The sequence below is a fragment of the Anabrus simplex genome, chromosome 3 (assembly GCF_040414725.1).
Source record: "Anabrus simplex isolate iqAnaSimp1 chromosome 3, ASM4041472v1, whole genome shotgun sequence".
Lineage (NCBI taxonomy): Eukaryota > Metazoa > Arthropoda > Insecta > Orthoptera > Tettigoniidae > Anabrus > Anabrus simplex.
In genome coordinates this window covers 458,559,207-458,576,555 of record NC_090267.1, presented here as the reverse complement: position 1 = coordinate 458,576,555, position 17,349 = coordinate 458,559,207, and the positions used below count along the sequence as shown (strand labels likewise).

The following is a 17,349-nucleotide window of genomic DNA, read 5'->3' as shown; positions in this document are numbered from 1 at the left end:
TCTGGTGCAAAGTGAAGGAACTTATAATTTAAAGGAGTTTTGTATTTCTAGGTTGTTGTAACTGATTGATGTTCATTTATTTTTGGGTTGGCAATATTTCATTTTACCTTCCGCCAGCTTTGAATCTGGCCGATGGAAAATTGCTGTAATTAATTTTCAACCTATCACAGGCTTCTTGTTCGATTTTGAGTGTAACTTTGAGATTAACCTATTAAATTGAGAGGATGTGGCTGGTTTAGTCGTGAATGATCTCGAAAATTCCCTGAGGTTTTATAAACTGCGGCTTTTCACGTTTCTTGGCCAATTGAACGTCGTCTTACTGAGTGTGTGTGCTTAAGCAGAAGGCAGGTGGCTTCTTTCTTCGGTCAGCAGAACATATATAAGGTACTGGCCACATAAATCATTCTTTCTTGCTACATCCGCAGTTTAATCCGAGGGAAAGGTCCGACTCTTGAGCTATGTAACCTACTCATCTAAAATGTAAATCATCTTTCGGCTAATGTAAAAACTTCGTAAAAACCTTAATTGTAAATCGGGGACAGAGAGTGAATTACCCTCTCGAGCTCCCCTTCATCTAGGTTTGAGGTGCCTACGTTTTGTAACTGTTTTTCCTTCTGTAATGTGGTAAAGTAATTTCTATACGAGTCACCTGAGTAGTTTGGGAATAGCCCCTGTTTCATCAGCCTAGAGCCCTTTAGGGTTTTAAGTTTTAATTATCTTGGAGCGCAGTGTATGCCTCCATTCCTTTTGTGTTTGGGCCAGTTACTTAACCTATTCTTTTCCATGAAAGCCGCGTAGGTTGGGTATTAAATACCCCTGTATTAAATTTTTCTCAAATTGTAAGTTGTGCCGTGAGAGGCCAGTGATTGTAAGTTGATGTTGCCTTGAGTAGGCTTGGAAAAGTGAGAGCCTATTAGCTCTTTGTCAAAGTTTTGGTAAGATTAACGAGTGCCTCTGGAAGGCTAGAAATCGTATCTTGGGAGCAAGTGCTCTGTTAATTAGGGGATTTTTGCCCTTGAATAAATTTGTGCTCTTTTGTAAATTTGAGCTGGGAGCTCAGGAATTGTAAGGCGAGGGTCTTGAAGCCCAGGATTTGTAAAGCTCACTAATTTTGAATTTTCCTAGAGTTGTTTCAAGATGGTCATTGTGCCTGATGTTTCATTGTTATGAACAATTGTTACGTTTGAAGTTCTAAAAGAAAAATATAACATTTTACAATTTTAATTCAATTCTTGATATTGTAGTTAGACCCATTAACCCCGGCACCTTCTTTAACATCTTTCTGCTCCAAGGGTAACCCCGTAACAAGTGGTAGCAGAGCGTGGTTGAATGGGTCTCAATTAAACCCTTTTTGACGGATAAACGTAGAATCCGCATCGAACTGTTGCGGCAGATACCACCAAACTTACAGAGTCATTAGAATTACCAATTTGTATCCCAACTTTGGGGGAGAAGGGAATTGATGAAGCCATATCCACTATCACGGACAACACCGCCGAGCTAGCGTCTGTAGTTAGTTTTTTGAAGTAAGTGATCTATCTCCTAATCAGCTTAAGAGAGTACAAGCAAGATTGTTCCATTTTTATTAAAGTTTTAGGGACCTATTGTCTCTCAAGTTAAAAGATCATGCTATGGAAGCTAGTAATCTTGTTGATCACCTTTCAAATATGTCTAATAGAGTCAATCAATTGTCTGGGGCAGCTGCTCTCAAAACCGACCCAGCCCCTGTGATAAACACTGCGAGTGAGGAAGATTATTCAAAAATGGTAGAAAGTAGAAAATCTGTGGCAATGCAACAAACATCATCCCCATTAGAAAAGGAGTCTGATCACCGTACACAAATTCCATCTTTCTTCTTAAATAATGCTGTGGTAGAAACTTCTCAACCTTCTAGGCCGTTACCTATTATGTCACCTGGGTTTAGTAGTTTGCCTCATTCATTGGCTATGTTGCTTAGGGGAATTTCAAAGTTTACTGTATAACTACTAACGAGGTCATTTCATTTATAAGATTTTTAGTTGAATTTCAGGATCACGCACTAGTGTTTTCCCTATCTCACTCTCAAATTCTTCAAATTATGTACCCTAACTCCATAGGTGTCCTCTCGGACAAAATAGTCAAAGCAATAGCTGAACAATCTTCCATAGAAGACTTCCACGCCCATCTGTTAGCTAACTTCATTCCGGCTCGAGCCATGTCTTCATTAATCCAGAAGTACTATTTCAGAGTACAGCGAATGGATGAAAATCTTGCAGACTTCATCCAAGATATTAAGTTTTACACCAGGGTATTCGCTCTTCATTTCCCTGAAGATCGAATTGTGCAGACGATTGGTGAAGGCATTTCCCCGCCCTATAGGTCGTATTTGTGTTTCGCGTCGCGTCCTCAAAACTTTGCAGAATTAGAGGCTATGGCTGTCTCAGCCGAAAGAGTGCGGTTATGCTGACACCTTACGAGTCGCTAAGGAGTCCCCTCCGTCTTCTAGTAATTTTCGGCCTCAACCTCGCCGAACTTTCACCACCCGTAAGTGCTATGCTTGTGGGTCAACGGAACATCTCCGTAACAAGTGCCCAGTGATAAAATCGGGTGGGACAAAGAATGGAGCAGGGTCTTCACAAGGATGTTTCAAATGCTGCTCTTTTACTCCAATAATAGGAAGTGACTAGTGTCATCGGCTGAGTCGGCATGTTCATCTTCCCTAGGCTCAGCCCCAGTTAAAACCACCGAAACCTCGGAACAGGGTAGAAGTTCTTCTAACCCCGCATTTGAATGCCCTAAATAATGCCTTAGTATTGCGGCGGACACCCCCGTACTTGTACCTTTTCTAAAAATGGAATTGATTAGTGAACCGGTCACTGCCCTATTAGACTCTGGGAGTGTTTTTTCCATTATTTCCGCCGAATGGTATTCCAAATTAAAGTCTGTCTGTAAGTTTCCTGAATGTTGTTCGTCTTCAGTCCATTGTGATTCGGCTAATTCCTCTCCGTTAGAAATGATAGGGTTCATTCTTGCCAACATTCGGATATCTAAATTCACCTGGAATGTAAATTTTTTTGGCTGAACCCTTGTCTCGCCCCATAATATTAGGAGCGGATTTCATGGCTTCTACTGGTCTGGTGCTCGACATTCAGAGCAAGTCGTGCACTTTCAAATTTGCTAATAAGTGTAAAATCCCTTTGCATAAGTGTAATTCTGTATCATGTTCATCTGTTTCGCCTACCCAGGATGAGATGTTGTTAGACCTTAGACATCTACATGAGGAACAGGCTGAAAGTATTCGTAAGTTGTGTCAGTCGTTTCCAGATGTATTTTCCGATACTCTTGGTGTTACTGACCTTATCGAGTACAAGATTGAGGTTACGGATTCGATACCAGTTAGGTTTCCACTTTACAGGCTGTCTCCACCCAAAATGAAGGCTCTTAAAGATATCGTCGACCAAATGCTAAAAGATGGTATTATTCGACCTTCTAAGTCGGCGAATTCATCGCCCATTTTCCTAGTGCCGAAACCCCAAGGCGGCTTCAGGCCTGTGACTGACTATAGGTCTTTAAATCGGTAGGTGGTGTTACAATATCTGCCTCTTCCCGACCTTCACTCTTGTTTCTCATGGTTTCGGAAAGCTAAGTTCTTTACCATCCTTGATCGCAATCAGGCGTACAACCAAATACCTTTAGCTGAAGAATCGAAACATCTAGCAGCTTTTGCCACCGATTGGAACATGTATGAGTATAACCGCGTGCCTTTCGGGATCCCCACGGGGGCAGCTGTGCTCACTAGACTGCTAGATAGGGTCTTTTCCGACATCAAGTTTGAATACTTGTATCACTATCTTGATGATGTCGTCGTATTTTCTGAGACCTTTGAAGAACACCTAGATCATCTAAAGGAAGTACTAAATCGTCTTCGTAAGGCCGGGTTGACTGTCAAATTATCTAAGGTGGCCTTTGCTAAACCTTCTATGTCATTCCTAGGGCATATTGTGTCGCCCGATGGTGTTTCTATCGATCATTCCGGAACACAGGCCACCCGTAATTTCAAACCTCCTAAGGACATCAAAGGTATTGCCAGGTTCATAGGCATGGTGAATTTCTTCAGGAAATTCATTCCTAACTTCGCTAACAGAGCGGCGCCCTTGAACTTGCTTCGTAGGAAAGGCGTCAAATTTGAGTGTGGACCGTCTCAACAAGCCGCTTTTGAAGACCTGAAATTAGCTCTTTGCAACGCCCCTGTCCTTGCTATGCCTGATTTTTCGGTCAAACCGACGCCTCGTCATCGGCGGTGGCTGCTGTGCTTCTTCAGGAAAATGAACTCGGAAGGCGACTCATCGCCTATGCGTCTAGGACATTATCGGCCCAAGAGGCCAAATATTCCATCTATGAACTTGAGGGTTTGGCAGTTTTATTTGCATCAAGTTCGACCTAGAAACTGATAACCAAGCCTTAAATTGGGTCTTAGCTAGGCCGCGTCGTACTGGTCGTATAGCCCGCTGGGCCATCAGGATTTCTGCATTCCAGTTTGATGTAAGACTTGTCAGAGGATCTGAAAATGTTGTTGCGGATGGACTAAGCCGCACGTTTTCTCATGATGTGGAGACCACCGAACAGGAAGGTAGTTCTTCTCTTCCCACGCCCATGCCTTCGGGTATTAATGCCATTCTAAAACTGATGCCTCCATATTGTTTAGTGACATTGAAAAATATCAACGTGAAGATCCTGTGCTGGCCCCTATGATGGAAACCCTTTCTTCTGGGGAACATATCGTCCCCTTATGTGTTGAGAATCAGGGTACTGTGTTGCTCGTCGGGGCATGATCAGAAGATGAAAGTAGTAGTTCCAGCTGTTCTTGTGCCTATGATTTCAAGTACTATCATGTGACCCCATTACGGGGGCATTTAGGCACCTTCAAAACACGGGAAAAGTTCCGAGAGATGTTCATTTGGAAAGGTATGGACGGCGAAATTCTTGAATTGGTAAAAGCTTGTAAATCTTGTTTGCTTAGTAAATCCACCTTGTCCCCTAAGCTAGGTTTATTATCATCTCACCAAGCGTCGCCCCCCATGGAACGCCTCTATATAGACTACGTCGGACCCTTCCCCCAATCAAAGGGGAACGGCAGCAAATTCATTCTAGTGTGTGTAGATGGTTTCACGAGATTTTCTTGGCTATTTCCAACTAAGCTGGCAACCTCTCAGTCCACCATTTCTTGTTTAAATGCCATATTTGCTTCTTTTGGTCCCTGTCAATATATAGTTCCTGATAATGCTAAAGCCTTTATATCCAACCTCTTCCGTAAATTCTGTTTTGATCTGTCGATATCACATATAACTACTTCGGCGTATTATCCTCAACCATCTCTGGCTGAGCGGGTCAATCGCAATCTTAGATCTGATCTAATTGCGTTTCATCATGAAGATCATTCCAGGTGGGATACGACTCTGCAGTGGTTGGCCTTTGATTTAAATTGGGCGGTTCTTGAGTCTCACAAGTTGATACCAGCTTTTCGTATGTTTAAATTTGTTCCTAACATGGCGCTCTCTAACCTTTGGTCACTTAATGTTATTTTACCAGAGACAATAGATCCCGATAATATTAGAGATCTTAGGAAGAACACTAAGCACAACCTGAAGGTTTCTCATGAAAAGGTTAGGGAAAGATATGATCGTGGACGGAGGCCCACCAATTTAAAAGTTGGAGATCAAGTCATGGTTAGGAATTTTGTTACTGAGGGCAAGCTTGTCTCCAGATTTAATGGGCCGTGCATTATATTAGATTTTCTGACTCTCTTATTAGTGAGCAATCCAGCCACTGAGAGAATCTTTAGGGTTCACCTCTCCAAGGTGAAACCTGTATAATTGATTTTCTATTTTTGTTATCAGCTAAATTTAGCAGGAGGTTGAAGGTTATATTATTTCTATTTGAGGCCTTCTGTCCCAAATTATTTAATTTAATTACGTATATGATCTGTTTTTACGAACTTCCCCACTTGTTTCCCTGCTGTCAATCTCTGGTGGCCATTACCAAGCCCCCGTCTCCTGCATCCACGCACTATTGGCACACTAGCACCTTCCACGCCGCCCGCGCCTCTGCATCACCATTAATGATCGTACTCTCTTAAGTCTCCAACAACACTTCTCTGTCGCCTAGTTCTTACTGTTTCAGTGCCCCCTCAGCCGGTCGCCGCCGTACTGCAACACCTGGTGAGAAAAACAGAAGTGGGGTAAGGGCACACTCCACTCCCGTGAAGACTCCTTATGAACGGCGCGCCGGAGTCTAGCTCCCGGCAAACTCTGAAGTGCGGTGTCCCTACCGCCAACTCATCTGGGGACTGCACATATACATCTAATCTGCGGCGACCATCACCACGACAAACCCTCTCATAGTTGCGGGAGAGGGGTATCTGAGCGTACTTGGGAGGTCCGAGCAACCGCTCCTGGGTATCGGCAGCGGCGGCAGGACTTGCCGTCAAACCTATCAACATGTAATTAACTTTCAATGACCACAAGGACACTCTAAAGCTGGACGTAGGAATTTTCCCTACAAATCTACTTTCAAAAACAAAACTTGGATTTTTTCCTCTTTCTTCAACTGAAAACGTTTTCTCAAAATTTCTTCTGTGTCACCCTAAGGAAGGGGTGTGAGGTCTGTGCCGGGAGGTACAACTCAACGTCGCGCATTCAAAATTAGCTCCTAAAGGAACTCCTCTATCAATCAAAAGTGAAACTAATAACACAACTACTTGGAACTTTAATCAGAAGGTGTCTCCATTGAAATATTAAGTAATTTTGTTATTGTGCAGTTTCCTAAACTGACTGAATTTCTCCTGGTTTGTTTTGATATTCATCAAGAAGTTTGGACATTTTTCTATAGATGACACCACTAAAAATTATGATAATGCACTCTGGTGCAAAGTGAAAGAACTTATAAGTAAAGAAGTTTTGTATTTCTAGGTTTTTGTAACTGACTGATGTTCAATTATTTTTGGGTTGGCATTGTTTCCATTTTCCTTCCACCAGTTTTGAATCTCGCCAGTGATTAATTTCTGTAATCTATTTTCAACCTCTCACAGGCTTCTTGTTCATTTCTGAGTGTAACTTTGAGATTAACCAATTAAATTGAGAGGTTGTGGCTGGTTTGGTCTTGAATGATGTCGAACCTTCCCTGAGGTTTTATAAACTGCGGCTTTTCACGTTTCTTGGCCAATTGATCGTCGTCTTAGTGAGTGTGTGTATTAAGCAGGAGGTAGGTGATCTCTTTCTTTGGTCTGCAGAACATCTATAAGGTAATGGCCACATACGTCAATCTTTCTTGCTACATCCGCAGTTTCATCCAAGGGAGAGGTACGACTCTTGAGCTATGTAACCTTTCGGCTAATGTAAAAAAATCGTAAACCCTTTAATTGTAAATCGGGGATAGAAAGTGAATTACCCTATCGAGCTTCCCTTCATCTTGGTTTGAGATGACTACGTTTTGTTATTGTTTTTCCTTTTGTAATGTGGTAAAGTAATTTCTATACGAGTCACCTCAGTAGCTTGGGAATAGCCCCTGTTTCATCGGCCTTGAGCCCTTTAGGGTTTTAAGGTTTAATTATCTTGGAGCGTAGTGTATGCCTCCATTCCTTTTGTGTTTGGGCCAGTTACTTAACCTATTATTTTCCATGAAGGCCGCGTAGGTTGGGTATTAAATATCCCTGTATTAATTTTTTCTCAAATTATAAGTTGTGCCTTGAGAGGCCAGTGATTGTAAGTTGATTTTGCCTTGAATAGGCTTGGAAGAGTGAGAGCCTATTAGCACTTTTTCAAAGTTTTGGTAAGATTAACGAGTGCCTTTGGAAGGCTAGAAATCGTATTTTGGGAGCAAGTGCTCCGTTAATTAGGGGATTTCTGCCAATGAATAAATTTGTGCTCTTTTGTAAATTTGAGCTGGGAGCTCAGGAATTGTAAGGCTAGGGTCTTGAAGCCCAGGATCTGTAAAGCTCACTAATCTTGGATTTTCCTAGAGTTGTTTCAAGATGATCATTTTACCTGATGTTTAATAATTATGAAAATTTGTTAGGTTTGAAGCACTAAAAGAAAAATATAACCTTTTACAATTTTAATTGAATTCTTCATATTCTAGTTAGACCCATTCAAGCCCGCACCTTCCTTCACCATCTCTGCGTTCCACATAAATCTCGGAATAATAATAATAATGATAATAATAATCGTCGTAATGGCTACCGGATGCTGCGCAATTCCTAATTGAAGCGGCATCTTGGAGGAAGAAACTTCTTCTTCTTCTCCTTAATCTTTTTCCCTCGGACTTAACGAGGGATCCCACCTCTATCGCCTCAAAGGCGGTGTCCTGGAGCTTCAGACATCGGATCGGGGGATACAACAGGGGAGAATGATCAGTACCTCGCCCAGGCGGCCTCACCTGCTATACTGAACAGGGGCCTTGGTGGGGGATGGGAAGATTGGAATGGATAGACAAGGAAGAGGGAAGGAAGCGGCCGTGGCCTTAAGTTAGGTACCATCCCGGCATTTGCCTGGAGGAGAAGTGGGAAACCACGGAAAACCACTTCCAGGATGGCTGAGGTGGGAATCGAACCCACCTCTACTCAGTTGACCTCCCGAGGCTGAGTGGACCCCGTTCCAGCCCTCGTGCCACTTTTCAAATGTCGTGGCAGAGCCGGGAATCGAACCCGGCAGCTAATCACACTAACCACTACACCACAGAGGCGGACGGAGGAGGAAGAAACACGACAGAATATCGGTCAGATTAATTATTTTTCTGTGTTCTGTTTCGTGCCTATATATTGGCGTATTGTGGAGATATGAATATTGTACCTCCCTTACCTCGAGAGCAATGTCGGCAGTAGGTTCGGCATCTGGTTGGGGCATGGAAGTGGGTAAGTGCCAGGATATACAATTGTAGTTTCAATGAACAAGCCAGTGAGCTAATATGAAAATGAAAAAAAAACCGGGTGACGCCCTTGTATCAATGACAGTCAACGGCTAACAAGGTACTGTTCTTGAAAGTCAACATTATAGTTCAAATACCAAAACTTACCGGGCGGCATAAGTCTTCCCCAGTGGCGCAATGGGTTAGCGCACGGTACTTATAAGACAGTAGCTGAGCGATGCCGGGGTTGTGAGTTCGAACCTCACCTGGGGAAATTTTATTCAACGACTTGAGGAAAATTCAATCCTCGTACGACAAGATGTATTTTATAACTACAGCCCGGAAGTTAGGCAAAATGACTTTTTTATCTAGGTGGATAAGCCTATATCGAAGTGTAACATAGAGACAAACATGTTTCCGTACGTTGGGGAACGTTAGGACCAGTTATTATTTTTGCCTTTCTCGCCTGTTTTGATGATGATGTTGCTTGTTGTTTAAAGGAGGCTAACATCTAGGTCATCGGCCCATTGCCTATTTTAGCTTCCGCAGCCTATTTGATGTCCGCCTCTGTGGTGTACGGCTTGGTGTGATTAGCTGCCCCCCCCCCTGAGGCCCGGGTTCTATTCCCGGCTCTGCCACGAAATTTGAAAAGTGGTATGAGGGCTGGAACGGGGTCCACTCAGCCTCGGGAGGTCAACTGAGTAGAAGTGGGTTCAATTCGTACCTCAGCCATATTGAAGTGGTTTTCCGTGGTTTCCCACTTCTCCTCCAGGCAAATGCCGGGATGGTACCTAACTTAAGGCCACGTCCGCTTTCCTCCCTCTTCCTTGTCTATCCATTCTAATCTTCCCCTGTTCAGCATAGCAGGTGAGGCCGCCTGGGAGAGGAACTGGTCATCCTCCTCAGTTGTATCCCCGACAAAGGGGCTTGAACCTCCAGGACACTACCCTTGAGTTGGTAGAGGTGGGATCCCTTGCTGAGTCCGAGGGAAAAACCAACTCTGGAGTGTAAGAAGATTCAGAAGAAGAAGAAAAAGGAAATACTACTACTACTACTACTACTACTACTACTACTACTAATAATAATAATAATAATAATAATAATTGTACCGGGAGATACACCTCTACGCCGCACATTTAAATCTTGCGCCAATAAAATCTCCTGTACACGAGAAACTCTGAACTTAAAACTAGACCCCCTTAAACTTTTGCTCTGAAGATGTCACTACCCTAATTTTGATATTATGAAGTTGCCAGTACTGTGTGGATTTCAACTTGTTTGGTTTTCCGTTCTTCAAGAAGTGTAGACATTCTCTCATAGATATATGTGCTAAAAACTATGATCATGCACTCTGGTGGGAAGTTAAGGAACTTTTTTGAAGAAGTTTTGTATCCATAAGTTTGTACTTTACTACATTATGTTTATTCATTTTTAGATTGGCAATATTGGTCTTTTCTTTCCACCAGTTTTCAATTCAACCAATCCCTAATTTCTGTAATTATTTTTCAGCCTATCACAGGTTTCTTCTTCGATGTTGTGTGTAACTTTTTTATCTACCAATAAAATTGAGTGGGTGTGGCTGTTTTATTCATGAAAGGTCTCGAACTTTCCCCGAGGGTTTATAAACGGGTGATTTTCACGTATCTTGGCCATTCGATCAACGTCTATCTAAGTGTATGGATATGAAACAGGAGGCGGGTGGTGCCTCTTTCATCTGGCAGCAGGTCTTCAACAAGGTAATGGCCATTGAACACCTTTATTTCTTGCTAGCTCAGCAGTTTAACCCGCGGGAAAGGTCCGAAAACTTTACCATGTAACCTATCTTTCTAAACATGTAATTTTCTGACTGCTTATGTAAAAAAATTAAATCTGTAACTGTAATTCGGGGATAGAGAGTGATTTACCCTCTCGAGCTCCCCTTCGTTTTCCTTAATGTCTTAAATAATTCTTATACGAGTCACCTCCATAGTTAGGGAATAACCCCTGTTTCATCGGCCTAGTGCCTTTTAGGTTTTAAGAAGCTACATAGAGGAGTGCAAGTATCCGCCTCCTTCCTTTTTTCTTTGGGCGTCTATTTAACGGTTATTTCTTTTACTCGAAGACCCTGTAGGTTGGGTACGAGATATCACCGTTTCAATTTGTAAGCTGGACCATGGAAGGCCAGAAAGTGTAAGACCCTTTTTGGTGTTGCCTTGACTAGGCTTGAAAAACTGAGAACGTATCTGCTCTTTTCAAATATTGTAAAAGTGCCTCTAGGAGGCTTGACATTGTAAATTACGGAGCTAGTGCTCCATGTATTGAGGGGTGAACTGCCCTTGCATAATATGGTGATCTTTGTAAAAGTAAACGCGAAGCTCAGGAATTGTTAAGTGAGGACTTAATGCACAAGTTCTGTTTATACCAACAATCTTGTCTTATCTAGACTTGTCTTTTGCTACTGGTACCTGTTATATTGTTATTGGTTGATTGTCATTTTTTTTAAGAGAAAGAAAAAATATAACCTTTGTTCATCATCATCATCATCATCTGTTTACCCTCCAGGTTCGGTTATTCCCTCGGACTTAGCGAGGGATCCCACCTCTACCGCCTCAAGGGCAGTGTCCTGGAGCTTCAGACCCTTGGTCGGGGGATACAGCTGGGGAGTATGACCAGTACCTCGCCCAGGCTGCCTCACCTGCTATACTGAACAGGGTCCTTGTGGAGGGAAGAAGAAAGGAAGTGGTCGTGGCCTGAAGTTAGGTACTATCCCGGCATTTGCCTGGAGGAGAAGTGGGAAACCACGAAAAACCACTTCCAGGATGGCTGAGGTGGGAATCGAACCCACCTCTACTCAGCTGACCTCCCGAGGCTGAGTGGACCCTGTTCCAGCCCTCGTGCTACTTTTTCGAATTTCAGGGCTGAGCCGGGAATCGAACCCGGGCCTCCGGGGGTGGCAGCTAATGACACTAACCACTACACCCAAGGATTCTAAGATATGTAGTAAATCACATCTTGTCGTATGAGGATTAAATTTTCCTCTCAAGTACTTGCATAAAATTTATCCAGGTGAGGGTCAAAATCCGCACAAATGGCTAAATGAATAAAAGAGCCTTTCAAGCCGCCCAGAGCTCAGCTTCACCAACAAAGATCGTACCCTAAAATCACAAGTCACCAACAATACTTTTCTGCTGCCGAGATCTTACTGTTTCAGTGTCCCCGCAGCCGTTCGTCACCACTGAGGTGGGGTACAGGCCCACTCCACTCCCGTGATGACTACCTGTGTACGGCGAGCCGGAGTTCATCTCCCGGCAAAGGCTGAAGTGCGGCGCACAGACCGCCAACTCAACTCGGGACTGTACATATATCTTTGATCTGCGGCGTCCTTCAGCACGACTACCCCTCTCATAGTAGAGGGTGAGGTGTATCTGAGGGTACTTGAGGGGTCCGGGCGACCTCTACTGGATATCAGCAGCGGCGGCAGGTCTTGCCGTCAACATTAGCAGCATGTATTTCAAAGTATACAGCAACAAAGACTCTCTAAAACTGAAGTTCAACTAGTTGTTACCTGACTACTTCAAAAAAATAAAAGTAACATTTTTTTTTCTCTCTTCAAAGTTGAATAACTTTTTGAGACTTCTTCTGTGTCACCCCTTGGAAGGACATTTGGGGTGGGGGATAGGTCTGTACCGGGAGGTACACCTCTACGCCGCACATTTAAATCTTGCGCCAATAAAACCTCCTCTACAGGAGAAACTTTGAACTTAAAACTAGATCTCCTTAAACTTTTGCTCAGAAGATGTCACTCTCTTAATTTTGTGATTATGAAGTTGCCAGTACTGTGTGGATTTCAACTTGTTCGGTTTTCCGTTCTTCAAGAAGTGTAGACATTCTCTCAGGGATGTATCTGCTAAAAAACTATGATCATGCACTCTGGTGGGAAGTTAAGGAACTTTTTGAAGAAGTTTTGTATTCATAAGTTTGTCCTTTACTAAATTATGTTTATTCATTTTTAGATTGGCAATATTGAACTTTTCTTTCCGCCAGTTTTGAATTCAGCCAATCCCTAATTTCTGTAATTAATTTTCAGCCTATCACAGGTTTCTTCTTCGATTTTGTGTGTAACTTTCTTATCTACCAATAAAATTGAGTGGGTGTGGCTGTTTTATTCATGAAAGGTCTCGAACTTTCCCCGAGGGTTTATAAACGGGTGATTTTCACGTCTCTTGGCCATTTGATAAACGTCTATCTAAGTGTGTGGATGTGAAACAGGAGGCGGGTGGTGCCTCATTCATCTAGCAGCAGGTCTTCAACAAGGTAATGGCCATTGAACATCTTTATTTCTTGCTAGCTCAGCAGTTTAACCCGCGGGAAAGGTCCGAAACCTTTACCATGTAACCTATCTTTCTAAACATGTAATTTTCTGCCTGCTTGTGTATAAACTTAATTAAATCTGTAACTGTAATTCGCGGATAGAGAGTGATTTACCCTCTCGAGCTCCCCTTCATTTTGGTTTGAGGTGACTACGTTTTGGTAACTGATTTTCTCCTCTTCCTTAATGTCTTAAATAATTCTTATACGAGTCACCTCCATAGTTAGGGAATAGCCCCTGTTTCATCGGCCTAGTGCCTTTTAGGTTTGATTAAGCTACATAGGGGAGTGAAAGTATACGCCTCCTTCCTTTTTTCTTTTTGCCGTTTATTTAACGGTTAATTCTTTTACTCGAAGACCCTGTAGGTTGGGTACGAGATGTCCCCGTTTCAATTTGTAAGCTGGGCCATGGAAGGCCAGAAAGTGTAAGAAATTTTTGGTGTTGCCTTGACTAGGCTTGATAAACTGAGAGCGTATCTGCTCTTTTCAAATATTGCAAAAGTGACTCTAGGAGGCTTGACATTGTAAATTACGGAGCTAGTGCTCCATGTATTGAGGGGTGAACTGCCCTTGCATAATGTGGTGATCTTTGTAAAAATAAGTGCGAAGCTCAGGAATTGTTAAGTGAGGACTTAATGCACAAGTTCTGTTTCTACCAACAATCTTGTCTTATCTAGACTTGTCTTTTGCTACTGGTACCTGTTATATTGTTATTGGTTGATTGTCATTTTTTTTAAGAGAAAGAAAAAATATAACCTTTGTTCATCATCATCATCATCATCTGTTTACCCTCCAGGTTCGGTTTTTCCCTCGGACTTAGCGAGGGATCCCACCTCTACCGCCTCAAGGGCAGTGTCCTGGAGCTTCAGACCCTTGGTCGGGGGATACAACTGGGGAGTATGACCAGTACCTCGTCCAGGCTGCCTCACCTGCTATACTGAACAGGGGCCTTGTGGAGGGATGGGAAGATTGGAGGGGATAGGCAAGGAAGAGGGAAGGAAGCGGCCGTGGCCTTAAGTTAGGTACCATCCTGGCATTCGCCTGGGGGAGAAGTGAGAAACCATAGAAAACCACTTCCAGGATGGCTGAGGTGGGAATCGAACCCACCTCTACTCAGTTGACCTCCCGAGGCTGAGTGTACCCCGTTCCAGCCCTCGTACCACTTTTCAAATTTCGTGGCAGAACCGGGAATCGAACCCGGGCCTCCGGGGGTGGCAGCTAATCACGCTAACCACTACACCACAGAGGCGGACTACTTTATCTGCTATGCTGAACAGGGGCCTTGTGGAGGGATGGGAAGATTGGAAGGGATAGGCAAGGAAGAGGGAAGGAAGCGGCCGTGGCCTTATGTTAGGTACCATCCCGGCATTCGCCTGGAGAAGTGGGAAACCACTTCCAGGATGGCTGAGATGGGAATCGAACCCACCTCTACTCAGTTGACCTCCCGAGGCTGAGTGGGCCCCGTTCCAGCCCTCATACCACTTTTCAAATTTCGTATAACCTTTCTTACAGTTTTAAATTAACTTTGATTTGATAGTTAGACCCATTCGTCCGCCTCTGTGGTGTAGTGGTTAGCGTGATTAGCTGCCACCCCTGGAGGTCCGGGTTCGATTCCCGGCTGTGCCACGAAATTTGAAAAGTGGTGTGAGGGCTGGAACGGGGTCCACTCAGCCTCGGGAGGTCAACTGAGTAGAGGTGGGTTCGATTCCCACCTCAGCCATCCTGGAGGTGGTTTTCCGTGGTTTCCCACTTCTCCTCCAGGCAAATGCCGGGATGGTACCTCACTTAAGGCCACGGCCGCTTCCTTCCCTCTTCCTTGCCTATCCTATCCCTCCACAAGGCCCCTGTTTCGCACAGCAGGTGAGGCCGCCTGGGCGAGGTGCTGGTCATTATCCCCAGTTGTATCCCCCGACCCAAAGTCTGAAACTCCAGGACACTGCCCTTGAGGTGGTAGAGGTGGGATCCCTCGCTGAGTCCGAGGGAAAACCGACCCTGGAGGGTAAACAGATTAAGAAGGACAAGAAGTTAGACCCATTCACCCCGGCACCTTCTTTCACCTCTGCTGATCCACCAAACCACGGTAACAATAACCATCATCATCATCATCATCATCATCATCATCATCGTCGTCTTAATGGGTACCGGATGCTGCAAAATTCCTAAATGAAGCGGCATCTTGAAGGAAGAAACATGATATCGGTCAGATTAATTATTTTTCTCTGTCCTGTTTCGTGCCTTATACCTTGCCTTACCTTGAGAGCAATGTCGGCAGTAGCTTCGGCCTCTGGTTGGGTCATTCAAGTCAGTAAGGGCCAGTATATACAATTTTAGTTTCATTGAACAAGTCAGTGAGCTAACATGAAAATGGGAAAAACTGGGTGTATCAATGACACAAAACGGCTAACGAAGTATTGTCCTTAAATTCGACGTTATACTTCAAATACAATAACTTACAGCACTGTACTCGCCTTCCACAGTGGCGCAATTGGTTAGCTTAAGGTACATTAAAGACAGCTGAGCGATGCCGTACTTTTTGATTTTGACCCTCACCTGGATAAATTTTATGCAAGTACTTGAGAGGAAAATTTAATCCTCATACGACAAGATGTGATTTACTACATATCTTAGAATCCTTGGGTGTAGTGGTTAGTGTCATTAGCTGCCACCCCCGGAGGCTCGGGTTCGATTCCGGGCTCAGCCCTGAAATTCGAAAAAGTGGCACGAGGGCTGGAACAGGGTCCACTCAGACTCGGGAGGTGAGCTGAGTAGAGGTGGGTTCGATTCCCAAGTCAGCTATTTTGGAAGTGGTTTTTCGTGGTTTCCCACTTCTCCTCCAGGCAAATGCCGGGATAGTACCTAACTTGGGGCCACGACCACTTCCTTTCTTCTTCCTTGTCTATCCCTTCAAATCTTCCCATCCCCACGCAAGGCCCCTGTTCAGCGTAGCAGGTGAGGCTGCCTGAGTGAGGTACTGATCATCCTCCCCTGTTGTATCCCCGACCCAGAATCTGAAGCACAAGGACACTACCTTTGAGGCGGTAGAGGTGGGTACCCTCGCTGAGACCGAGGGGAAAATCGACCCTGGAGGGTAAACAGATAAAGAATTAGAAGGAAAATAACAAGAACGAGCCGGTGAGCTGACATGAAAATGAAAAAACCGGGTGACGCTGTCACCATGTCGCCATCAACGGCTAACAAGGTATTGTCCTTGGAAGTCAACATTATATAACTTATAGCACTGCACTCGCGTTCCCCGGTGGCGCAATTGGTTAGCGCACGGTACTTATAAGACAGTAGCTGAGCGATGCCGGGGTTGTGAGTTCGAGCCTCACCCGGGGAAATTTTATGCAACGACTTGAGGAAAATTCAATCCTCATGCGACAAGATGTAATTTATAACTACAGCCCGGAAGTTAGGCTAGATGGCCTTTTTTCTAGGTAGATAGGCCTATATGGAAGTGTAACATAGAGACAACCATGTTTCCGTACGTTTGGGAACGTCAGGACCAGTTACTATTTTTGCTTTTCTTGCCTATTTTTATGATGATGCTTGTTGTTTAAAGGAGGCTAACATCTTAGTCATCGGCCCATTGTTTATTTTAGCTTCCGTAGTCTATTTGATGTCCGCCTCTATGGTGTAATGGTTAGTGTGATTAGCCGCCACCCCCTAAGGCCCGGGTTCTATTCCCGGCTCTGCCACGAAATTTGAAAAGTGGTATGAGGGCTGGAACGGGGTCCAGTCAGCCTCGGGAGGTCAACTGAGTAGAGGTGGGTTCGATTCCCACCTCAGCCATCCTGGAAGTGGTTTTCTGTGGTTTCCCACTTCCCCTCCAGGCAAATCCTGGGATGGTACATAACTTAAGGTCACGGCCGCTTCCTTTCCTCTTCCATGTCTAACCCTTCCAATCTTCCCATCCCCCAACCAAGGCCCCTGTTCAGTATAGCAGGTGAGGCCGCTTGGGCGAGGTTCTGGTCATTCTCCCCAGTTGTATCCCCGACCCGATGTCTGAAGCTCCAGGACACTGCCCTTGATGCGGTAGAGGTGGGATCGCTCGCAATGTTCGAGGGAAAAGCCAACCCTGGACGATAAACAGATTAAGAAAGAAAGAAGAAAAATTCTTTT

The 17,349-nt window shown here is 44.2% G+C and overlaps 2 non-coding genes across 2 annotated transcripts; both read left to right on the top strand.

Annotated features, from left to right (window-relative positions):
- The first annotated feature begins 9,064 nt into the window (after nucleotides 1–9,064).
- TRNAI-UAU (transfer RNA isoleucine (anticodon UAU)) lies at nucleotides 9,065–9,154 on the top strand. Its single transcript is given in 2 exon segments — nucleotides 9,065–9,102; nucleotides 9,119–9,154. It is a non-coding gene; the product is annotated as a tRNA-Ile (tRNA).
- Nucleotides 9,155–16,477: 7,323 nt separating this feature from the next.
- Nucleotides 16,478–16,567, top strand: TRNAI-UAU (transfer RNA isoleucine (anticodon UAU)). The gene is given in 2 exon segments: nucleotides 16,478–16,515; nucleotides 16,532–16,567. It is a non-coding gene; the product is annotated as a tRNA-Ile (tRNA).
- Nucleotides 16,568–17,349: the final 782 nt, after the last annotated feature.